The following is a 26,919-nucleotide window of genomic DNA, read 5'->3' on the forward strand; positions in this document are numbered from 1 at the left end:
GTCCCCCGCGGGGATTAAAATGACTATCAAGGTGAAAAGGAAAGGAAAATTTTCCAGGGATGAGGATGGAGAGAAGAGACAAGAGAGAGTATAGACCCAAGGATGCTACGCGCGTGTATGTTATTTTATCTCATTTGCGTTAAGGGGGGGGCGTGGGAAAACTGAAAGATGCGAACTGACGAAACGTCTCTAAACCGCAGCTGCTCCGTTGAGATGATGCCACAGGCTATTCGCTTTTTTAAAACTTTTGGAGGAAGAAACAGCACTAAACCGGGCGCATGCACCAGGTTGAAAGTTTCAGGGAAGGCAGTCAGGGAGGAACCGAGGTTCAAAGGTTAGAAAGATTAAAGACATTTCGTGTGGGACTTGAAATAGCTGAATCGTGAGGCGTAGCAAGGGCAAACCAAGAAAACCAAAAGTGCATGGAGGATTCAATTCGAGAAGGAAAAATTTAACCTAGCGCCCAAGAATACGACCAGTAAGTAGCGAAAGGTTCAAGTAAAAACCCTTAAAAATTTCCGTATTGGCGTATACTAAATTTCAAATTTAGAATGCCTCAAAATACCATGATAAAACGTTGAAACCTGATGACCAACTAAGATTGTAACAGACTTGATATTCTTAAATTGAAGAAAAGGGTTCAACAAAGTTTTACAATTCCTACTTGAAACACAGAATATAAAGAAAAAATCCGAATGAATTTTCAGCCAACTATTTGAATACATTCCCAGAAATATATGACTATAGTACCAACAAAACTCTTCAGTCTTGAAGTGGTACAGACTCGTCGCAACCTCACAATCGGGAATGAAATGTTTCAGATGGTGACTCTTCGCGCTCTCTGACTCCTGGCTCGTTGTAGAACAGTGGGGGCAAGAAAAACAACGCAAAACCAGATAGCGAGGGCTTACGTACGTAAGCCTTAACCCAGTTTTCCCTAAACCTAAAGTACTATATATCCTTTTGCCAAACGGAGACAGAAGAGTGGAAGCAAACATTTACTCCGAAATAGGAATGAAGTGCCTTGGCTACAGACCGGGAGTGCAAGCAACGCGGGGTAGGAGGAGGAAGCAAGTTCAGAGGGGAACACATGGCCCCTGGGTTTTAGCAGCAGCGTGAATAGCGAATACCTACTACCGTGCTTGATAACGACCAAGGCTTAGGATTTACCAAAACCAGACCGGACCGGGGAAATGGAACACTACGACGACTCAAAATAGACACAACTTTTCCCAATTTCCTGTACGTAACAGCTGAGCTAAACTCCAACCCCCAGTTTTGGGGGGAGGGGGATAAGATACCGAAACTGCACGCGGAAGTAGACTAAACAACTTTAAGGGTAAAACAGGATTACGACAAGAACTGAGGAAGTGGAAAGTTACCCTGAGCCAATACTAAATACTAAAACTGTCAGAGGTTATAGGTTTGTTTTGGGTTGCAAGAACTCTGGTTCTATAATAGATAGTTTTGACTATGTTTAAGTCCTGTTTCTCCCCATTTCAAAGGATCCTCAATACTTGGGGTTACAACAATCAGAGCTCGAGTAATTAATCAAATTAAACTGAACGCGGACTTCAAAAATTCATATTCCTTCAAATCAATAAATGATAGCCTGATATTGAGTTACTAAACTACTCAAAACCGTGTCAACATTTTCAATACTAAGTTTCAATATCAGTCAAGTCTTTTTAACAATAGAAATTCAAAACCTTTCGCTCTAAAAGTACCCAGAACCTGATAAAGGTTGGTGCGAAAAAGTGAAGTTAAAAAATTTACAAACGTTTCTTATCAAATTTAAAGGCAGTGTTGGAAGAAGATGAAGAAGAATAAAGATTGAAAAGGGACTCACTCCCCTATAACAACACTTCACACACAAGTACAGTACGAACACTTTTCCAAGTGAGATGTGTGTAGAAAATTCCGCCTAGTTTGACTTTGAAGGGCCAAAATAAAGTAATACGAGACTTATACAGTATAGGTTCTCTTATTCAACAGAAAACTCAAAACTGATGGCACCCCCTATCCGGGGATGGACATTTGCTCAATGCAACTATTAAACCCTTAATTTTAGAATACGTTACCCCAGCCAATAGAAATCATACTAACCACTCTTAAATTTAGTTATAATTTAAATCATTCAGAAATTGCACCAACTGAATTTAACAAATATCCGACACCTCTGATTCTCTAGCGTAAGGAAACTGAATAAAAGCTCTCTCTCTCTCTTTCTCGCGCTAGGCTTATGTCCATTTCATCAATATTATCTCACGAGCCTTTTCGACTTCATTCTCGAGCTAAATAAACCGTGCCTGTCTCCCCTGTCATTTTCGAGTAAATGATCCACAGACAGTAACTTGAAGGTTTCTTATATTAAAATAGTCCGTCTCAAAAATTTAACGCTCTCTTCACTTGAAGATGATGATGAGAATAGAGAGAGAAAACACTCTTACGGACGGAGGCGTTCAAGATTCGCTTTAAGCAAAGATATATAGACGGTCGAGGAACTTGGGTGTAAATGTAGTAACGTTAGAATTCTATTAAACGCTTCGGGCCACGTTAAATTTAAGACCAACGAGAGAAAAGCGCGAGTACATTTATGCGTGGCACGGTTGTCCAATCCAAAATGAGAATTTAAATTTAAACGTCCTTGCATACGGTTTTATTAAAGAAATGAGAGTTAAACTGCCTGAGGAAGTAAAAAAACATGCAACCATTTTCCATACAATTTCGTAAAATTTATATATAATTCCCCAAAATTTATTACAGTTTCAAGTAAGCGAGGGAGAGAGTTTTAGACGTACGCGAAATTGCTACGAAGAAATATTTTTCATCTTCTTTAAAATTTACGATAAGGGTTGAAAAAGTTATACTTTAAATTTTGCAATCTTATCAACACGTGCCTAACATTTACCCAAGAAGATGGGGCCTTGCAAAAATAGAATTCCCTTGTGGCCTTTGCTATAGTAGCTTCTTATACTCGTAAAAAGGAAACTTAACGTAATTTGGGGTTAAAATAGTTTAGATTCTTACAAAATAAGCTTGTGTACCAGAATTACGTCGACAGGGGGGGGGCGGTTACAGAAGCCAAAGTCCCTATTATGATTTCCCAAAGAAGAACAAGTCCATCAGTTAAAACAATTAGATCTCTCTTAAAATAGTTGCGCAGTTGAGTAAGCTAGTAAGGTTAAGCAAGGTCTGTTGGTTGTAAGAACAAAGAGTTACTAGTATCATTGATCCAAATCTTCCCCCACAAAAAAAAAATATCCAAGCAAAAAGGCTTAAATCAATCCAGAATGGAGAAAGGGGAATTCGTCCCCATTAAATTCGATCGGAGGTCATTTAAGCCTTGGCTAGAACAAAAACGAGGTCGGGGGTGGGGGTGGGTTTAGGGGGCAATAGGTCCATATACTACGGATCGTAAACACGGTAGCTGCATGGATAAGGTCGAGATGAGATGCGGGATAAATTCAGAGTTCTCTTCGCAAATGAAGCTTTTTGGTGGAGGAGGGAGACTAGAGAGATCGGGGCAGCCAGGGCTAAAAGGGCTGAGTCAGGGCCCGGGCTCCGAGATATAGAGGAGAGTGAATGCAATGAGGGGCACCCAAAAGAATAAAAGGAAATCGAGGCGGAAGCGAGGGGAGTAAAATCTTAGCTCTCCTCTTAAGTCTCCTAAAACAAAAAGGACCAAATGGAATGGGGAAAAAGATCTCGCCCCCTCAGAGAATCGAGACATTAATCGATGCTATCGTTAAAATGTGTTCGAGAAAATCCATTGAATTCGAATAAACGTGCGGGGTTCGAGAAATACTTCCCAAAGCGGTAACCGAAATTCGTAACCATGAAGTAAACCTTTCCGTTCTCTGAACATACCATATCCCAAAGAGTCACGTATACGTCTCTCTTCATGGCAAAACTGAACTTGATCCAAGAATGCTTTTCTAGCACCAAAAGAAGGAATAAACCGAAAAATTGTTTCCAAAAAGTGGCGGGCAATGGACAACATATCCCCCATCATCCACGACCGACCGTGGCGTCTCTCCTCGAGTACTTGGCCTCTCGACCAGTCACGCCCCAAAAACCCTAAATTGTATATTAGCCCAAGAAAAAGAGAATTCGACAACGAGGAACCTTGGGTAAAACTATCGCCGACATCTGCCATTTTCCAGATCGTCTAAAAAGGCGGGAAAAGCCGCGTGCTGCCTGCCCTCTCAAGAAAAGAGCGCGCGTGGGGATGATTTCGACTTCGTGAGGGGTGAATGGTGGAAAGCATTGAGGAGCTTAAACTAAAACAATAGGGTCGTTTGATAGGGGAAGGTTAAAGAAGGGGAGACATTTTTTACGACCACAGCTGCCCTTTTTTACAGGGTCTCGTATCACGTTGGTCCATGGTAGAGAGCGAATAAACCGGAAACGAGAGAGTATATTGGTTAAATATCATTGTTTCAACTTCTAAACTATTCATCGACGGAATACGAAACGAAAAGCAGCGCATTTCATCCAGAAATTGCAATTTGTTCAAAGTCAACTGTCACTGTAACTCTATATTAAATTGCAACCTAACTATGGCCTTGTATCTGACGTTTTTTAAGGTGATTTGAAGCATTTTAAGGTTGCATCTTGGGAAGAAACCGAATTGCAATTTAGACATGAAATGGGATATTATAAAGGTCTGCGGAGCCTAGAGAGAGACGCGATGTCCACGCAGAATGGACAGACAGGGCCCGGAAAGACTATAGCAATTGGGAAGGGAGGAAAAGAAATGTATACGACTCGGTGCTGGCAAGTCTTATATAAGTCTCCTTTGTTTATTGCCGCATTTATTCCCCCTCTCTTTAGCTAAGTGTCATCCCTATCGCAGTTTGCACGATCTACTTTCTCTTCCTTAAGGAATACAACAAGGTATCATTTCGCGCGAGTCCTAGAATTTAGTGCAAAGTAAAATTACTCCGTTAGAGAGAAAGGAATATAGATTGTATCCAATTTCGGTCTTTCGGAATACCGACCGTTAACTGACCAATCGTACAAAACTACAAATTGGCGGTCAAAAAGAGATGGCCATTCCGAGAACGGGATCAAACTGCAAACTAGAAATTGCCGAAACTTTCCTATATGTATGTATAATGGTAAAATGTATACTTAAACGGAACGCACGTATGATAATGCCAAAATTTAGCGAAAAGCACATGAAATCTCGTGCATTGCCATGGAAAACTTCCTAAGAAAATAACATTATCCACGGCTAGCATTCTCCCAAAGTTTCAAGTTAGACCGCGTTATACACGGTCCGTTCCGGGGGATTCCTTCCTAGAGACTTATCGGTTATAAAACGACAGTCCCTGACTATAAATATAACCCCTTCCTCCCTCGTATAAGAAGTCCGTAACTCGAAGTAAAACCATTCAACGCTACCCTAATAGGAAAAGAAACATTTCTCATGGATTTTCGGCGCCAGACGCTAAGCTAACGCAAAAGAAGGGGGCAGGAGTCGTTCCACCAAAGAATTAATGATGGACACTTACAGAGGATTATTCACTTATGCTATTATATCTTTTGCAAAACGACGCCAATCTCCTATAGCTGGACTTAACCCTTTTTGGGGTCTATACGAATATAGACTATTTGTACGCCCTGGTATCTAGTGTACTATGTCCTACGGTGCACTGCAGAGAGGATGGTAGGAAGGTTTCGGCGGCAGTTTTATCTCGATTAAAGGCGCTACCTCCCTCTAATTACGAAGCACTTTAGGCGACGACTCCGTCGTAATCTAGTTTTCACTCAATATAATCAAGCCCCCCCCCCCGGGTTAATACGATGGGCTTCAAAAGCTAGTCCCGATAGCCGTTAACCAATCCTAGGAGAGTTAAGGGACACGTGACTATGTACCTCGCGTCCGTCAACCAATATAACCCTAACCAAGAAGTCTATACTTAATAAGTTACGTATAGCGGGGGGAAAAATTGAATTAAAGATTACTCAGAATTAGCCTATAGTGCACGGGTATCTACTATATTGGAACGACACAGAAACGGGCGTCCGCTTCATTAAACCCCCAAAGTAACTACACTCCTGGACTGAATCATCAATACGCATCTATATTTGGGAAGTATTTAAGCCTATTTTCTGGGAGAACTCAATTTCGATGTTGTAAACACGATAGCATTACCGCGTATTTACAATTTCAAAGTCTTATTACAGGGACAACATCATTTAATCTGATCTAAAATCACTGGAACGCATACAACTAACAGGAATCATAGTGCTCAAATACCCCAAACAATTTCTTCAAGGGTTTTGTGGGCTTGATAATGCTGACGTATTTTTCATTGGTTATTAGTGTTAGCAACGCGAGTTCTTAAGCGCGCACGTGCAACCAAAGAGAATGTACCAAGGGAAGCAGAAAGTCTAGGCTTTCACAAGGCTTTTGAAGAGCCCGGCCACGGTTTTGGAGTAACTAGATCCGGTTTTTGTTGATTGGCTAAGCAGCGACGCCTTTTATTGGTTAAATTAGTCGGCTGCTTAATTTTGGTGGGGGCAAAGGGTTGACCGTTGACGTAATAGAGGTAAATTTTAAGCAGACAACACGGTCACGTGAACAACGGGAACTAATTTCTCGAAATTCAGAGCCGGTCACTATTTACAAAGTTTCTGCTCCTCTTGGTGCAACGAGATAGATTATTCGCGAGGTAAAATTTGTCATACGTAATGATAAGTCTATCTCTTCCCATCCGTTGAGAAAATGGATATTACACAATAATTCCTATAGGAGCTGTATGTATTCCCTTTAAAAATATATCGCTATAGCCAGCGGAACCTAGTTTAAGGCGGTGTATTAAGTTGGGAAGACCGAATTCCCTATTTCTAAATACACAAAGGGGGTTTTATAAAATAAACAAGCGAATAAACTTTAAAGGAATGGAAACGGAATACAAAAGTAAACAATTACAAAACAAATGATGCTTTGTCTAAACAGTGTATATATCCTTTTAACCCTTGCATTTCTTGTTCTCTTCCTATATACTACAGTCGTACTCAATAAAAATAACATTATAAACAATGAATACACCAGAGAACAAGGACAAGAGAAAGAAATAAAAGAGATCTAGAAAGAAACTAAGGAAAAAAGAGGGAGCGAGCATTTTCCTTCGCTAATCTTTCTCTCGGACCTGGTCGGGTGTCCCGAGGGTTGGGGTTATTCTTATCCAATGGCAACTCTTCCTCGACTAAAAGGTTCCCTCATATAGGGTCTGTGGAAGAGGCAAAGCTCCCCCAAAAAGAAAAAAGGGAACCGGGTTAGCGATACCATGCAGGATCGAGCAAGAGTTAGATATAAAAAGGAACGGAGCTTAGTTATTTTTCTTTCTGTAGAATTCTGGGCATGCCAGCTAGTTATTCGATCATAAGATAGTTGGAAATGTTGGGGTGTTACCATTAAGGTCCATTCAGACTAGTAAAGTAAAAACCTTACGTTCCCGTTGGTCACCTCGACAATTTCGTTATGTACGCGTCGGTACGTTCATTTCCTGTTCCGACGTGCGACGCATTTATGGTCACCCTTGAACCAATAGACGAACATCCAAAATGAATGACAAATATCGCAACAAGAATCCAAAAACTTTCTTCTTCTAAAGCGTAGCTCACTCGATCACGCACCAGCAAGACACGATCGAGTGTGGCTATGTCTAAAGAAAAGGCGCTAACGAGGTGGCGCCATCTCGACACTCACTGCCCGAAGAAACTGAAAACTAGTTTTCAAAATAAACCCGCGGCGAATTTTTTTACGTGCCTGTTAAGCGAGAGGGTAGACGCTTTGGATCTCTGTGTACACCTGACTTCAAAAGAGTTCAGCTTTGACAGTGCATTGAGTTCAAAGCCTTCGGAACTCGCAGTTCAACCATACTATCTTTTATCCTTACTAGACTGGGGAATTTTTCCGTTTCTTATCTGAGAGTGAAGGTCTAAGTCCCTGGAAAAGCAGTAGTCTAAGGGTGTTACCCGTAAGAAGTAATCAAGAGTCGATCTTTAACGCAAGAATCTATACAAACAAGACGAGAAAAATAAAACAAGACCTCGTGTGCAGGCTGGTTCTTTTTAGAAGAAAGATGCTGCATGCCCCGTTATCCAAAAAGGAGTTTGCCAATTCCAATTACTAGCCGATCACAATCATAGAAGGTGAAAATACGCCAACGCGACAACGATGATCAAATAGAACGTTTTCTTTTCATTTCCCATTACAGATCGGGAGGGGGAATCTTTCGCGTTACTTTTTATGGGTGTCAGATCGGTATACAAGCGAGAGATTAGCGTTCACGTCTGGCCTCCCTTTTGTTCTCTTTTATCAGTTAAGCCTTTGTCAAACACACACACACACACACGCGTCCAAAGAAGAAGAAAAGATTCAATTACATCTTACAGAGAAAAGAGAGAGTTAAGCTTACAACTTTCGCTGTTAAGCTTTTCATTTAATATCCGAGCTTAAGTAAAAGATACGTTTGCCAAGAAATACATTTCTCTTTAACGTATTTGTAAAAGTTCATAATTAAAAGTGTGCCAAATCCAATAAACCTTAGCTTAGAAGATATATCATGACGCTGCGAAAAAAAGCAAGCAAACTTCTAATATTTGTCCGAATTCTTTTCAAGAAAGAAAAAAAGAAAGATCCAATGTTTAAACAGAATCTCTCATCTCTTTTCCTCGATAGTATAACAAGATTAACCGAGAAAATCTTTCTACAATAACATATTTCTTCCTTTTTTAATCAAGGAAACCCCTTTAAGGGTTTAGGTCCGCCCATCTAGCTTTAATATCAATTTTTCACTAAGCCTAACTAAAAATAAAAAATAAAAAAATGTCTTCCTTTTCTTTTCTTTTTTTGGTAAGCAGAGGCTTAAATCAATATCTTCATTCACTAATGTTTCAAAAAAGCGTATAGCCCTTGATAAATCTAGGGGATATGGGTAACGAAAAATCCCAAATTCTACAAAAAGATACGGACGTCCTAACGGAAGTTTGCTCGCTGTTGGAACACACACACAGAGGCAAAAAGAAAAAGAAAAAAATCCATAAAAAGCATTAAAGTGTCCGATAAAATTACACTTCAGAGAAGAACAAAGACTAAAAAAAGGGGTCCAAAAAGAACAAAATTACGCCTTTAAAAACGTTTTTACGGGTATCAACGAAAAGGAAAAATATCCTCTTCCCTTCATCCTTACCCCACCACACAAGGGAAAAAATCGTTTAAGAGAATGAAAATTTTATACGCGAGACGATATCATAGCGAAGATGGAAAACATAAAATGTTTGTCCCGAATTTTTCGTCCTCATCCTGCACACCTACATTTTTTGAGTGTCGTGACTCTGGTTCTATAAGAGATACGGTGAAATCCTTCGAGTACGAAAGAGGTACACTTCTTAACTTTTCAATGATACCTAATTACATGGCGTAACAACAATCAGGAGCGGTGTAATTAAGCAAAATAACAATTTGACTCCATCCTAACCCTTAAAAACTTTCGTTGGGGGAAGGAAGAGCTTAGATAATTTTACACGGCCATATTGGTGGGTTCAATGCGTTATGAGAGGCGCTGAAAACCACCAATATGGCTGCCAAAGCCCAAAACCGTGATTAAGACTAAAGATTTAGGAGGGTGTGACTGAAATCTCTCTATTGCACCTTCACTTCGAACAAATGTTTCACTTTAAAGTTCTTAATGTTTATTTAAAATAACTTTTAAACAAACTTGGAAATATTTGTCATTTATTTCTCTCATCCAATTCAAGTCACGATTTCTGTCGTTACGCCTCTACACCTATCTTCACCTCAAAACAATCCAACATAACTACGAAAACAAAACGCACCCTTCCGCACCCGTACTAGGCAATCCCAGGTGACACTGATACCCAATATACTTCCAGCAAAGTATCATAGATTGTCTGATACGGCGATGGAATGGAACCGCCAAGAAAGATGGTCGAGGCGTAGGAGGATGGGGAGCAAATGCTTGTTCTATCTTTTCTGGTACACAATAATGCACGTTGTGGCGAATAAACAAGCTATCTAACCGTATATACGAGATGTCCCCGAAAGATTGAACTCTCCTCTCCCCATTCCTTCGCCATAGCACGCGCTCTCGCGCCCTCTTTTGTTGATCCGTCCAATCATCGATCACCATAACCTCCAATGATGCTTGCACCCCCCCCCCCCCCAAAGGAAGGCATCCAACTTTCGGTATTCCCACCCAATTCCTTCCCGAGACTCAACCGAAAAAAAAAAAAGGATTTTTTTTGGGAAGAAAAAAGGAATAAAGATCTGTTTCAGCGTCAGGTTGAACCAGGGGTCAAGGCGAGCCAATATGTTTTTGAACGCTGGTATTTACTTTGAGAAGCGTTGTAGTAAAACGTTGCCCAAGTAAGGAATCGAAGTGTTATAACTTATAAGAAATTCTGTTCATACAAAGATTGCAACGAAAAACTCTTTCTCCGTTGAATAACCTATAGCACTAAATTCTCATAGACCATCTTCTGATCACATCAGGCCTAACTTCTATTTGTATTAATGGTTTCCCGGAATATAACGGATACATTAAGAAGTTTCTGGGTTTGGCGCATCATTTATTCGACAGTAGCCTATAAGCCAATGTTTATATAATAAAGCGGATAACATTATAAGTTTCCAAAGAACACGCGTAAAACTTTATCCCTTGTCAATAAAAACAAGCCGAAGTTCAAATCAGGGTCATCAATAAAAATCGAAATTCAAGGCCTTTAGTAGATGCATAGTGAGTGCACCTTTAGTAGATAAAAACTCGGGGGGGGGAAGTTGAATAAATTCAAGAATTTCATATATATATTTTTTTTTAAGAATTGATATATGACAAGATGGGTATCGCAAGCAGATGAGATGAGAATCGGACGGATTTTTTTTTGTGCGGATTCTTTTTTCCGTTCTATCTCTCTAAGAAATAAATGAGCCGAGAATTTCTTCAATCTTATCGCGCAGAAATTTTAAGCGGAGAGAAAGGGTACGGCGGAAGCAAAAGTTAAAGATACTACCCAAAAAGAAAAAAAATTCAAGTTCCTCTTTCCCAAACTAAAACGGGATGGATAAAAAGGGGAAATACCTTCCTATACTTCCCCTTTCTAAATTGATGACAATTTACATCTATATTTCATAAACGGATGAGTTACTTTTAGAGCATTTTATATCAATTTGTATATCCTGAATATTAAATTGTCTGGAGAGCTGAAATTCCTCCAATTTCGGAAATTTCCTCTCCTAAATGTTGGCTTTTCCCTGGACTCCGGCGCGTTACACCAAAGCCCAACCGGAAGGGGGAGGCGACTCCCAAAAGTTCACTATATTTACTGACAGTTTGTCACACCGTAGTACGAAAGGTTTCTAATAAATCAAAGATACTTTGAATTCTCAGTGTATAATTAAAGCTGAAATTAATTATTTAGTGAATTTACGAATCTTCCTAAATTAATTATCATTCTTAACATTGCGTTTAGTTAACAATAAGAGTGTTGAGATTAAATACACAAGCTAAGCTTGTCAAAATTGAAACTGTTCCTTCAAAATTTCCGATTTACAAAAACAGAATTTTATAACTTAACGTTTATTTTAAATTAAATTTTAACGTAATCTCATCCTGTAATAAAATGAAAACTCATATATATATACACCCTGTTACATTGTATAACATAAAAAAACCTAGACAGATTCGTGAGGGGGACCCGGACATTTTACGACAAATTTCACGATCTACCGATCCCAAAGACTAAATCAGTAAAAAAATTTTCACCGAAATGTAATCCCGATCTTTCCCGTTGAAATCACGATATCAGAAGAAAAAACCACCTTTGTAAAAGAAATATACAGGGTGTTTGTGAAAAGTCCATCAATAATGAAAGGGCGTATTTATTGGGCCATTTTGAGTCGAAAATGTTCTATGACATTTTGCCGTCCGAGCCACCGTTTTCGAGTTATGATTTGAATATTTTAGGGATGACCCCTTCATTAAATTAGCGCTGTCTTTCAATTTCTTAATTAAATTTAAGGGGTCATCCGTAAATTACTCCAATCATAACTTGAAAACAGTGGCCCGAACGGAAAAATGTCAGAGAACATTTTCGACTCAAAATGGCCCAATAAATACGCCCTTTCATTATTGATGGACCTTTCACAAACACCCTGTATAAACTTGAAACTCACAAGATGTAAATTACGTAAAATTATAGTATAATTTCAAACGAATACGTGAAAAATTAATAACTTCCGGTTAATCCATTTTAAGTTCATAAATTCCACGAGACAAAAATATAAAATAGAGGTGATAAAATAAAGCTATTTCGTAAAAATAAAATGTATATATACCAGCCCCGAATAAGATCTCTCTGCCGGGTTGTCAGTGTTTAAACGGGGCATAGTGACTGGGGGTAGGAGGACGGGGTTGACAAAGACAAGCAGGTGGCAAGGGCGAGCGCCCATCCCAGCGTGGATTGAAAGGGGGGGGGGCGATAAGGACGAAGCCCAGCCAGCCAGCCAGTTTTACAAAAACGAGGGAAAAACCACCCCCCCCTTACTGCATCCGTAAGGATGGTAATACAAGAAGAAGAAGCTCGAGAGCAAAAGAGAGGCTGGCTGGCGGGGAGGGATGGATGGATGGAGAGATGCTGGTGAAAAAGGATGAGGAGAGGCGCGGGATGGAGAAGAAAAGATAAACGCATTAAGCGATCGAAAAGTCTCTCTCTCTATCCCTCCTTCTTTTAGCTCATGCAACGAGATAAATTCCTTCCCATCCTTACTTCCCCGGCCCTTTTTTCACTTTGGAGGAAAAGAAATTTCACGGACGGAGAAAACTTTCTTCGGGTGTGCAAGAATTCTCTTATTGTCGCGAGTTTTCGGCAACAAATAGCTAGCCTATAGCTAGCTTGGTTATAATGCCAATGCCAGACCAAACGAAATTGAAACGCGAAGCTTCTTTCTCGATCCCTATGTAGCCAGCCAGTCTTTACCTTATCGGGAATTTGGGTGCATGATAGAGATGGTATACTATAGTAAAGGAGGGGTTGAATCCAGATTGATCTATTTTAGGAGATTTCCTTGGCCCTTCTCTCTAGAAGAAACAGATTTAACTTATTCGGAGAGACGGAAAAGCTATTTATCTATAACTCTAACGAGTTCGACTAAAGAGTCTAAAGTTTTATACTTCTCAAATATGGTCTCTTCCTGATTTTCTCAAAAATAAAACACCCTTTCGATTTTCCTGTATTATTACGAAATAGGCTTAAAAGTGTCTTGTATAACAAACAGACCTGTGGTGTTTGTTTCTCTGTTTGCTTCTCTGTATGAAATTCACGAAATTGTCTATAATCCAAACTTCACTCTTAATCTAGATACGATCTTTGTCCTAACAAATACGTGGAAGTTATTAGAGAGACACAACATATCCTCATACAACGAAGCACTATAGCTACCCCGATTTGCTGTAATAAGATAAACAGATACAATTTGGCTGCTGAAGAACTGAGTCGAAACCAAACTGCATCACAACACAACTTTAACAGGATCTAGCTAACAAACAGCGGGGTCGAGACCTTAAAAGATAAACCTTGACCCATCCCTACGGAAGTTAACTTCGCGAACTGACGATTTTAGTGAGCAAGTACACGTACGGCACTATAACCTTACAGCCAGGTCCAACCCTTTTAATCCTGTTTATACCAAATCGATTCGTTAACAAGAGTTGATCCAGGCCATAACAATGACGCTAGGCCTAAACGTCGTACGCCAAGATTAGATTAATAAAGCTTATACATGGGATGTGTTGAAAGTGGTAAAACGCTCGTTAGAAATAGGGAGGAATAAGCCTTGCATTGTATTAAAGAGATTAAATCGGATATAGTTTGCATCGTTACGCTTACATCTACACATCAACGGGTTAAACCCCTTATAATTGGCTACGCAACTGCATTAAGGAAGTCCGAATGAAACTTGCAACTCCCAACTTATAAGTGTTTGTCCATTGGACTACAACAGAAGGTTGTTAGATGGGGATTAGTACTAATGAACGTTTCCGGTAATGCTAAGGTCTAAATTTTAACTATTTCAGACTTCATTTGACAAATCCGAGCCTTCGTTTACAGTTATCCCCTTAAATTTATTTAACAAACTTAACAACAACACTAATTTAATTAAGGGCCAGGGGCCATCCCTAAAACACTCAAATCATCCTTCGTAAACGGTGTCCCTCCCTTACTACAAAATGTCACAAAAGTCACATTTCGGACTCGGATTCACCCCTTAATTCCTGATAAACCTTGCAGAAACACCCTGTATAGTATTACCTCCTAAATTGTGTAAAAGAGGGATTTGAATTTAATAAGTAAATAGTGTTGCGGGAAGGTACAAAGGAGAAAATCTAATTAATTATAAGATTAAAGTAAATAGGAATTTGATGGGAAATTAATACGGAGGCGTAGAACTAGAAAGGTGCGAGCGTAGACCGAAAAGGGAAATATAATACACTAGAATGAGAAATATTCATTCCGATATATAATTAAATGACTCGATTGGCCGCCTAAGTTATATATACGAAACCAATGAGTGCCGCTTAATTAAGTCGCAACAATATACGATATAACTCGATCAATGCCTTTTCAATGGAACCAAAGGCAAAGAGGATCGAGGAACTGTATTAAACGAAAGCGCGAATTCCGTTACACGACGAGCGCGTTTATTCAAAGAAACGCTATGTCTAAATTGATATTGATCTAATTGTAGGAAATTCATAATCAATTAGTTTTTTTTTATGAAGAATGGATTAAATAGAAGGGAGTGTGAACGAGTGACATTACATAACTATACTTAAACTATATCATTTAACTGACCTATAGAGGATGTAAAGGAGATTCAGACTAAACACAAAGGGGGGGGGTCTCATATTCTTCATTTCACCATAAGTTTATAAGTGATATGTTCCTTGAATAAGTATGACACTTCCAATACTTCGAGCTAGTTCTAGCAGAAAGACAAGCGAGAATTGAAGTACTAGTACTACACTCGGTGGGTGTTAGTTTTGCAGGAACTCCATCTAGGTCCTAATTAGTTTGTAATAAGCCTTTAACAGCGCCAAAACCAGGTGTATATACGTCGCTTTACCTCGAACCTATGACCTACCTCACTCACTTCATGACAAGCTCCAGTTTCTAAGTTACCAGTTACAAACTTATGGATGGAACATATCTTCACCAAGCCTTTAAAATGCAACTAACCCCGTTTTAATCTAATCTAACGCAAAACTAAACCCGCAAATTTCGTCGTAATCATTGAAGGAAAATTCGCTTTATAATGGGGGGGGGACTCCAAATGAAAGGAAGGAAGGAAGGAGATGGTGCAGTGCGGCCATAGAACTTCCTAGCTTTGAATCAAACTAAATTTTAAAACCGTTCTGTTTAGAGAAGCGTGATACGGGTGGGAAAATTGTACTACCTAGATCGTAGCAGCTAGAATACGGCCGATTAACTCTCACAACAATCATCCAACGATTAAAAGCGAAGGGAATACTTAGTGGAAAACAATGGATAAGGTTTATAAGTTAGGACGGGGGACAGACGCGAGGGGGTGTTTATATATTTAGAAATCTAAACAACGCAGGGATTGTCGAGTCGAAATTTATTCGTTCTCACATCAGCTTAGAGCTATAGCCAGGGTTCATACAACTTTTGGAAAACAAATTTCGATAAGATTTCCAGGTTTTTCCCGTATATGGAGCCAATGTTAACGAAGGATGAGAGGGGGGAGGGCAAATAGGACTATTACATAGTCAAAGGACATCGCCGTATCTCTAGTAAAACCAGAGTTATGAGCCTCCAAAGTTTAGCGTAATGTTAATCCTAAGGAGGGGATGTTTATGAACATTTTGATTAATTGCTCGACCCCTGATTGACGCAAATTTCCCTGATTTCCCTGAATTTTACTAAAAATTCTAAATTTCCCTGAGTTTTCCGTGAGGTTTTTTGTCAACTATTTATTTCCCTGATTTTTCCAGGTTTGTATGAACTCTGTACAGCGCATTCCGGACTCGTTATTACCAGGGAGCACACCAAACCGAGATTTGTCCTGCATGCCATTATATTTATACGAATAAATAAGTACTTAGGTAAACTTGAATAAATCAACAAACAGTCGCGGGGGAGGGGCGTTGTAACGTCGGTCGGCGCTTGTTGGCTAAAGGATATCCGATAGTTTGCCATGCAGTTTAAATTAAACTCAAAATAAATATACAACTCTAATTTAAAGTTACATATACAGCTTTTAAAGGTACGGTGAAAGCATGGGTTATTCGCGAAGTTATATGACACAGTATTTATTTATTTATTTATTTATTTGAGTATACATATTCGCAAAGCCTTTTAAGTGTAGGCTTCTATGCAAATAGAAAAAATTACGAATTAAAAAAAAGAACATGTATTCAAGTTTTCAAAAAAAGGGGTAGTAGAGTGTTTTACTTCACTGATGACCTCTTAAATTTAATTAAGAAATTAAAATACAAAGCTAATTTAATTAAGGGGTCATCGGTAAAACACTCCAGAGTTCATAATTTGTTTATTATGGCAAAGTGTCACAGAAATTACATTTGAGACTCAAAATTGATTACCCATAAATAATCAAACTGTCAGGATTTCGTTCCTACATTATTACCCTCTCTTTTTGAAACACCCTGTACAGAGAATAAATTGAAAGTCGGTTACGAAGAGAACCCTCAAATAACATAACCCTTTCTCAAATCCAAACATACACACATACGAATATATATACATTAAAAGAGTGACTACCCCCTCTTGGCGATATAACAATATGTTTCCAAAAATAAATTAAAAAAAAAAAAAAAAAACCACACCGCCTACGCAATCTGTGTTGCGACTTCCATCCCAACATAAGAGTTTGTGATAATTCCTGATATCACATCGGCGGACTGAAACACCGATCTAAATCCCTAACTTATTTGTGTGTCTTTATTTCAATAACGAAGAATCTCCAAATGCAATCATCAATATTTTCTTTAATTACTGTATTGTCTTATCAAATCATACTTAAATCAACATATCTTTACAATAATTTCCTTAAAACACGTCCGTTTATCTAAAGTTTCTAAGTCTTTCTTTTACAACCTCTCTCGGCAGAGTCGGTTTGCGATCTATATTGCCCGATGGTAACAAGCGCTCTTTCTCCATCAAGAGTCCAATAGGTTCTACTCATGCTTTGCTTCTGCTAGTTTTAACACAAAGTTCAAGTTTTTACCCTTATTGTTGTTACCAAGCGAGCGCTCCCCAAAATTCGTCACTCCTAAGTTTTATGACTTTACAGAGCCAGAGGGCCTTTTAACACACTAGTAACAAAAACCATCCGTCGAACCTTTCAAATGCATTACTATAGCCTTTACAATAGTACAGTATTTCTTAGCAATTACAAGCCGTGCTCTACGACAGTTCTTATTTTGGTTTAGAGTACAATGTTATTCTTTAAAGTCTTTACATATAAAACATATCAAACATAAGTATTCACTATAAGTAAACCTTTACTTAACCTTAACTAAGCTAAATTCGGACCATAAAAACCCATAACTTCTGCTTATGGGAAAAAAGGTCCTGGGAAAACCCCAGTGGGGAAAACCATTAATTCAATTATTATTTAAGTATAAATGACCAGGCTTGTTTTGGATCGCCGGATTCAACAATCTGCGACAATCAGTCCAGAAAAGTGCGCGACGCGTTGCGCCGGGCAAACCAAAAACCATTTTTCCCGCGCGGGGTAATATTACAGCAAAGTTTGGTTCCACCCTCCCAAAAAATATCAATTGATAAGAGGTTTGCTCAAATGAAAAAAAAAAAAAAACTGAAAATAAATAAAAAAAAAAAACTCAACAAAATCGATTCACAAAACTTTCTTCTTCTTAAAGCACACCCGTCCGTTCTTTCGCACAGAGTTTTGAACTGGAGGGGAGGATGCGATTTTTTAAAAAAAGATTTCTTGACGTGAAAAAGAAGGCATCAAAAATTTAAGAAAGAAAAGGATTCGATCTGGAAGATTGCTTATATTCGGCGAAGAAAAAATTGTAGGGACGAATTTCCAAGCTGAGAATGAACCACTATTAAGGCGTAAGTATAACACCATTGAAACTGGGTAAATCCTTCTTTCCATCATAGTAGATTTTAAAAGCAAAAAAATGTCAATAGAGAGAGAACGAGAGTGGATGTACTCTGGTCTGGTCTGGGGTTACAGGCAAAAGCGTACGGACGTACAGAGCCCCGAAAGGCAAACTCAAAAAGGGAAGAGAGAGAGACGCGGATGAGCATATACTGTATAGATAGATATGCGCTTGGGGTCGCACTCATCTAAATGCGCAAACTTGGCTGGAAACTTTTCATACCATTCGCTTGTCAAAAAATATTTATATAGAAAGTACATCTTGGTGTCCATAAGCGCGAAAAATAGGTCGATGGGGAAATAGTAGTAGGCCTCCATGAAGGATATATTTTTTCTGACTGAAAAAGAGATCGACAGGGATGGAGAGATCCGCGCAAGAGAAGGGAAGCTCAAGAGCAAAGAGATGATGACGACGAAGGGAACTAACTGATTGGCGGTCAACGTTGGACTGAAGGTTAAATAAAAACCCGTCAAAAAACGAAACGGGACGGGAGGAATGAATTTTTTTCGGAAGAAAATTTTAACTTGAATAAATTTAATATTTATATTTCTATCCTATCAAAATTCTTCATGGAGGTTATAATATGACTAAATAATAGTGTGCATTAAAGGGGCTAGAGAAATTTCCTTCTACCCACAGTTTCTTAACTTTAACTGCGCATGCGCTTCAGAGTTGCCAGTAATTAGAGCATCTCCTATATGTATGCAGATTCGAAACTGAATGATAATCACTGAATTGTAGCCGGGAAATTAAAACTAAGGTTCCTAGTCAAGAAACTGACACTTTCTTAGTTTAATATTTAGTCTTTTATTTATTTAAAGAAACAGGGAGCCCAAAGACTTAACGTCTTTGCAGCTTGGGCTCCGAATACCAGAATGCCCTCCTTAAGTGGCACACTAAAACATCTTAGTATACAGTTGAAGATAGCAACCGATAGGCGATACAAAAGGATGCGAAAAAGAGTGGGGACATTCGGCTCTTTTGAAGAAAGGCCATGAGAAAGCAATTTAGAATATTGGACCAAGTGTAAAGTTATGGGAGGTAATTGGGCAGAGCACTTAGGTATCGTCGGTACGGTTTAGGTTGTAAATCAAGGCAAGAACCAATTTTAGAGTATAACGTAAAATTGGTTCTTGGAAATAGTTTGACAGTAAAATATAATTCTGGTAAAAATACAGGAAAAAAAAGAAATACCATATCCCCGGTTACAATTCCCCCCGACCAAAATGAAGCATGCATGCGAAATTAGATAATGGTTTTTTTTTTTTTTTTCAAATTGAAATACACACATTTTTTTTTTTCATGAGGTTACAAATATAAAATTATAGAAGTAAAAGGTATACAATATTAACATCTTATTTAATTTGGGTACCTAACGGGCTCTTTTCTAGAGCGGCGAGGTCTTATAGCTTCAGTAAGAGGCTCGATATCTGAATCTTCGCGAGAAACAAAAGTTGACAGGTTCGTATTACCTTCATCAATTGCCCTATCTAAATAATCAGGTCTTTCAAAATAAGGTTTAACGTTTTGAACGTGCACGGTTTTTTGTATAGCCCCGTTCGAGATGTCTGCAACAATGTAGTTCACCTCCGAAAATTGTTTCAAGATTCGGTAGGGTCCCTCCCATTTTTCTGCGAGTTTTTTTGTGTAATATTTGTCAGCCGAGGAGACAGGGTGCGTTCTTAATAGGACCAAATCCCCCTCACTAAATGTGACTTCGCGATGGGTTTTGTCATATTGAAGCTTTTGCTTCTCAAACGCAATCTGTTTAGCTTTCTGGACGTTGTTCTCTATTTGTATTATTTTTTCTTTGAGAGATTCAACATACTCGATGACGTCACCAGAGGTGCTGACGCCATTGGACGGATCGCCCCCGGCCAAAATTCTATCCAAAGGGGTTTTCATGTTCCTTCCGGTAATTACGAAATGTGGGGAATATCCCGTCGTACTTTGCGGCAAAGATCGAAAGGCCATAGCCAATAAAACCAAACGCTCGTCCCACCTTCGGTGGTTTTCTTCGACGTAACAAGCGATAGCCGTTTTTAGTGTTTTATTTTCTCTCTCAACATAATTACATTGGGGATGATAAGTAGTGGTATACCTTATCTTAACTCCCCAATCAAGGCATAGTGTTTGAAAGTTTCGCGAACGCATCTGAGTACCGTTATCGCATAATAAAACCCTTGGTACCCCAAATCGTGAGAATACCTCCTCCGTGAGTTTCTTTCCTATTGACCAAGCAGTAGCCTTCGGTAAAGGAAAAATTTCCACGTATTTAGAGAAGTGGTCTACTATAACCAGTAGGTATTCGTTTTGGTGATAACTTTTAGGGAAAGGTCCCATTAGGTCGAGCGCTAAGATCTCGAAAGGCTCCGTCGGCGGAATCGTTTGAAGGAGCCCCGCTGGCCTTTGGTTGCACCCCTTTACTTTCTGACAGACGTCGCACGACTTAACATACTTTTCACAATCCGAATATAAACAGTCCCAATACGCGATAGACTTTAATTTCCACAAAGTCTTTTCTAAACCAAAATGTGCCGCCGTAGGATTATCATGACAGAATCGAAGGATATCGTTTCTCAGGGTAGGGGGAATGACTGGTTTGTACGCTATTGGTTGTTCTAATTTGTTTTCGTGTCGGCAAGGTCTGGTCTCTATCAACCGGTAAAGTATACCGTCTGACAAGCTAAAACGGTGACCGTTTTTCTTGATCTTTCTAGCTAGCTTACTAATTGTGGGTAAGGCTCCTCCAGCCAAATATTTTTTTAATGCGCCTATTTCGAGATCCTCGTCTTGTTGTTTAATAAAGAGGTCCCTATCAAAGGAGTGGTCACAGTTTCGAAAGGTTAATTTATCCCACTTTGAAGTTCGTTCCCCAATCACAGCTATTACGGCATCAGTATGCGGTTTATCGTTACTACTTAAATCAGGGCACATTAAATACTCAAAGTTTTCGGCATTTGTTGGGTCATCCATATCTCCGTCAATTTGAATTACGGGATATCTTGACAGCGCGTCTGCGACTTTATTTTCAGACCCTTTCTTGTGCTTAATGCAAAAGTTGAATGCCTGCAGTTGAATTGCCCAACGAGTAAGTTTGGACGTAGAGTCCTTCATTCGCCGTAGCCAGGTCAAGGAACTATTGTCGGTTATTAGAGTAAACTCTAGACCTTCGACATACTGTCGTACTTTTCCCAAAGCCCACACGATAGCTAAAAGTTCTCTTTCCGTCGCGTGGTAGCGGGTCTCAGCATCGGAGAGCTTTCTGCTCATATAAACTATAACCAATTCTTCCCCTTGGGTATTTACTTGGTATAAGACGGCTCCTAATCCCACCTGACTCGCGTCAGTTTGAAGCACAAATTTCAAATTGAAGTCCGGGTAATGCAAAACCGGCGCGCTTGTTAATTTGAGCTTCAATGCCTCAAATGCCGCATTCGCCGTTTCAGTCCAAGTCCACTGACCTCCCTTTTTAGTCAATTCGAATAACGGAAAAGCTATATCTGCAAAATTTTCAACGTGGTCTCGGTACCACCCAGCTAACCCTAAAAATGCTCTAACGTCTTTCGGGGTTTTAGGTGTAGGGAAAAGTCTTACAGCCTCCACTTTGACCGAATCGACGGTTATTCCGTCTACTCCTACTATGTGACCCAAAAAGGGTAGCTTATCCTTTAAAAATTTGCATTTTGAAGCCTTGACCGTGAGCCCCGCTCCTTTCAGAAGGTTAAAAACTAGCCGTAGATGCTCTAGGTGTTCCTCCAAAGTACGCGAAAATACAAGGATGTCGTCTATATAAACTAAAACGAATTTCCCCAGGCATTCGCGAAAAACAAAGGCCATACACCTTTGAAAGGTTGCGGGTGCATTTTTCAACCCGAAAGGTAACACATTGAATTGGAACAAACCCTGGTGAGTAACGAAGGCCGTATAAGATTTGGACTTTTCTTCTAATCCTATCTGCCAAAATCCATCCTTTAAATCTATAATGCTAAAATAGTTCGCACCCCCTAACATGTTTATTTGGTCTCGAATATTTGGCATTGGGTACGCGTCTGTAATTGTTATCTCATTAAGACGTCTGAAATCTCCGCAAAATCTAAACCCTCCATCTTTCTTTGATACTACGAGAATGGGGGAAGCATAAGGAGAGTGGCTCCTGCTTATTATACCCTTTTCTAACATATCTTTGATTTGTTGATCAACAATAGTTTTCTTAAAAGGCGACATGGGGTAAGGTCTGGATTTAAAAGGTTCCTTGGTTGAAAGGAGAATTTCGTGAGTGACAACAGTAGTTCGGCCTGCTTCGCCGGTAAAAACTTCGGGATAATCATCACATATAGCCTGAATTTCAGGCGTTAGCTTTAGTGCTTCGTTAAGGCTGGAATTACTCGCAATAGTTTTTATTTCTCTTGTCTGTATTTCGTCGTCCTTCTGAACTTCGTTTCCTAACCCTAGTAGGGGATAACTTTTCTCCTCGCTACCAAATCGATAAGATAGGTTATGTGCCATAACGTATAGGCCACTAAACAGGGCGAAATCCCAACCCAAAATTGCCTCTATTCCTAATCTATCCGTAATCCCAAAATGAAACTTCCAAGATTTGTTTTCTATTTTTAATGAAAGCTTCGCTTCGCCTAGCATCTTCATTTCACTATCATTAGCGGCACCGACACTTAGCCCGCACCATGGTTCCAACTCTGTTTTACCCCTTGCTACGAGCCACACATTTTTTGAAATAATTGATACATCAGCCGCGCTGTCTATTATTGCCATACCTTCCCACGCACCTATTTTTGCTCGGACCCTAGGCCGTCCCTGATTTATAATCTGACGCTTTCTGTCTAATTTTGCCCTTTTTTCAGGTGTTTCGATTGGGGGAAGATCGGTTATGATTTCCCAATTATCGCTAGAACGGATAGATTCGTCCGTTTCCTCCGAAACTTTGGTATTGGCCACACTAATTGCATTCAAAATGCTTTCATAAGAATGGTCCTCTTGATTATCGGGTATTGCTATTTCGGACCTCTCTAAACTTTCCTGAAACCCGGTAGAGTCTTCCTTTTCATGTGCATTAATGTGTCTAACATTAGACCTACTATTGGTATCCGACCTTGTCCTACCTGGACAATTTGAAACCGAATGACCCTTTTGACCACACTGACCACAAACTGGAGCTGAGGGAGTGGGGTTTGTGAATCTGTTGTGTTCTCTATTTGCCCTAACGTTCTCGCTATATCTCGCGTCTTGAGTAGGGAAAGAACCTGATCCAGTAGCTGTGGCTCGCCTATTGGGGGGGTACGCTGAGCTAGTACCCTCTCTGCCGCTATACTGCCCGTTTCCCCTCCACGACGAAGGGAAGGACCTATTGAAATTGGGTCTTGGAGGGGGATCGTTTTCCCATTGCCTACTTTTGGCAGCATTATTACCCGGTTTATTGGAATAGTTAGTGTAACCTCCTTGATAACTTCTGCAGAGTTCATGCACACGTTCAGCATCCTGGGCGGCTTCGTGTAATTCATTTAATGAGGGTTGTTCGCGCAATTTCATAATTCCTAACAAGTGGGGGTTTAAACCATCCATAAGCCTACTAGCTATTTCCGTGGAAGTCATGTCTGGATCAAGCTGGCGGCACATTCGTTCTTTTTCCAATAAATAGGATAAAACGGTCTCATCAGGAGTCTGTCTACGATCAGCGATTTTACTATCAATACGTCTCTTATAATCTACTCCAACAAAGGCCCGGCAGAACTTGTCTCGAAAATCGTTCCAACCACGTAGAGAAGGACCGACACGGTCCCACCAAAAGGTAACATCGCCTTCGAACATAAGTTCTACCCTAGCAAAAAGATCCGACGCCGATAATTTATGTAGGCGTTTGTAGCGCTCAACCTCGTTTAAGAAAACCAAGGGATCATTTCCCTGTTTAAATCTGGGAAATGCAATGTTTTGATACTCAGATGGTGTGAACGTCGCTGAGTGGCTATGGTCGCTCGAAAAGGAAACTGGGCCCGTAGGACGGGTGCCTGTGTTTCGGTTAGGCAAAGACTCGTTTTCTCTAGTAAGGGATAAATCGCCGCGGGCGGCACCCCCGGATAGAATCTGACCGTCTCTACCCAAATCATATAATAAGGTATCTGAACTATCGGAACGAGTTTCCACTGCTTGTGGAGAAACTTGTTCAAAACGCACATTACTTGGACCTGCGACTGAGATATCGATTTTCTCCTTAAGACTTTCAATTAGAGCCCTATCGGCTTGCCTCTGCTTTTCTGATTCGACCCGTTGTTTTTCTAACTCGCTTCTTAACATTTTTGTCATGTGAGTGGTTAGGGTATTTAGTAAAAGATTCATGTTTGGATTTTCCTGATCATTGGCTTCTATAAATTCGTCATTAGCGGGAGATTCATTCCCCGAAGCCACTTCGTCTAATTCCTCCCCTTCAACAACTTTACGTTTACCCTTTTTATTTGCCATATTGGCTCTTAAACTCTACGACTTTTAGTCCAATAAAAGTGAAAACTTAATTATCAACTTACTGATTACCAGAAATTCGGCGTACGCGGTTATGAATTCGGTTAATAATTGTTCAGAAAGTTTGCTTTCTATGGATTAATGTTCAGAAAGAATGCGAATTTTCGCTGAAGATGTCCTACGATGCGTATAGTTTGAATTAAACTGTCCGGATCCCAACCGTAGCGTTCGTTTCTTCAGCGGTGAGTCTGAGGTCTAGCGGAGCAGCAGTCTGAAGTAAAAGCACTGAATAATCCACTGGATGGATTTTCTTTTCTTCCCTTCTATCAACTTGTCCAATAATATAAGTTCTGGGACAGCCGATTTTCGCGGTCACTGAGAACTTCGAAGTTGATAAATTTCTGAGACAGCCGATTTCGACGGTCACTGGTAGCTTCGAAGATAGTTATCTCGTTACGTTTTCCACGAGATTGTCTGGCCTCGAACTCGATGAATCTCGAAGTCAATGCAATGAATTTGTCTAATTCAAATTTCTCTCTTTTCTTTTTATATATATATATATATATATAAATATATATATCGTGTCGTTCGCTGGCGCAAGTAAGGCTCTATTGCGATTGCCCCGCGCCTCCACCAATTATGTAGCCGGGAAATTAAAACTAAGGTTCCTAGTCAAGAAACTGACACTTTCTTAGTTTAATATTTAGTCTTTTATTTATTTAAAGAAACAGGGAGCCCAAAGACTTAACGTCTTTGCAGCTTGGGCTCCGAATACCAGAATGCCCTCCTTAAGTGGCACACTAAAACATCTTAGTATACAGTTGAAGATAGCAACCGATAGGCGATACAAAAGGATGCGAAAAAGAGTGGGGACATTCGGCTCTTTTGAAGAAAGGCCATGAGAAAGCAATTTAGAATATTGGACCAAGTGTAAAGTTATGGGAGGTAATTGGGCAGAGCACTTAGGTATCGTCGGTACGGTTTAGGTTGTAAATCAAGGCAAGAACCAATTTTAGAGTATAACGTAAAATTGGTTCTTGGAAATAGTTTGACAGTAAAATATAATTCTGGTAAAAATACAGGAAAAAAAAGAAATACCATATCCCCGGTTACAGAATCCAACACAGAACACTACAAGTTTATCAGTCTGTTATATAGCTGTTGAATTGAACATGTCAAAAATGATCAGCAACACTTGTAATCTCACACAATCTAAACACGAATAAAAAAGAATCGGTTGAGAAACAAACCTTTAAAATATTCCTCATAATTATTTATCTTTTTCATTTTTTAAAATTTTAATATTAATATTCTCTGTACCTTGGACTTTGACAAGAAGAGTTCACAGTCTGCCGAATCAAATATCTAGGTAAATTTTCTAGAGAACAATACAGACAGCAAAAGGAAGAAAACTTGTTGAATTATTCTATGGAAATTTCTTTTTGTAGGAGAGAAAAATGTCGTCACAAGAAACTCCGAAGAACAAGAAAAAAAAGACCTAATTTTCTATTCAAGAAAAATCTTTACGCCTACACAAGAACCAAAACGCATAACGCCACCACCAACTCCATACTCAGAAGACACAAGCATCACTTCGATTTTTCAATAAACTTCTCAAATTCTCAGTGAATCTATGGGCTAAGCCTTGGTCGGGGTCGTTAGGGGGGTAAAAAAAATACTACTTCTTTTCCCCTCTTTTCATTTTATCGACTTGTAAATGACCAACGAATTTTAGTGTCGAAAAATTCCCAAAAGCCTAACGCGTATACTCTCGAAAGTGGGATTGGTATTCTTTCTGAAAGAAAGGAAAAGTTGAGTAATACGCGCAACCAAAATGACGATGATTACTAACAGTTATTTTTAACTGATTAGCTAGGAAAAAAAAGGGTTAAAGAAACCGCCTTAGTAGCGGGATAGGCTGAAAAACCAATTAGACTTTGTGGTTTCTAAAGAGAGACTTTCGGAAGTCCTACGTGGCAATTGTTTCATAATTTGAAGAAATTCTTTTGGCATCGCGTCAGAATACTACAGCTATTGAATTTGAAGTTATGCATCTATCATCTCCCAAATAGTAAAAAAAATACCTAAGAATGATTAATTTTATAACTATACATGCCTTATTTGCATACACATACAGTCTTTAAATCTATTTAAAAGTCTCCTAAATAACCCTTTCACTCCATTAAATTTAATCTATTCCGAGGTTGAATCAGGGATCATGGTTGAATCTTAAGGCCCA

The 26,919-nt window shown here is 39.4% G+C and overlaps 1 protein-coding gene across 3 annotated transcripts in view; it reads right to left on the reverse strand.

The window, feature by feature from the left end:
* LOC149588522 (tyrosine-protein phosphatase 69D-like) overlaps positions 1-26,919 on the reverse strand; it is a 318,777-nt gene that overhangs the window by 268,493 nt on the left and 23,365 nt on the right. The window lies entirely within an intron of this gene.

The sequence above is a fragment of the Phalangium opilio genome, unplaced genomic scaffold, assembly GCF_054372755.1.
Source record: "Phalangium opilio isolate 3A_F unplaced genomic scaffold, DU_Popi_V2 ptg000540l_1, whole genome shotgun sequence".
Classification (NCBI taxonomy): Eukaryota; Metazoa; Arthropoda; class Arachnida; order Opiliones; family Phalangiidae; genus Phalangium; species Phalangium opilio.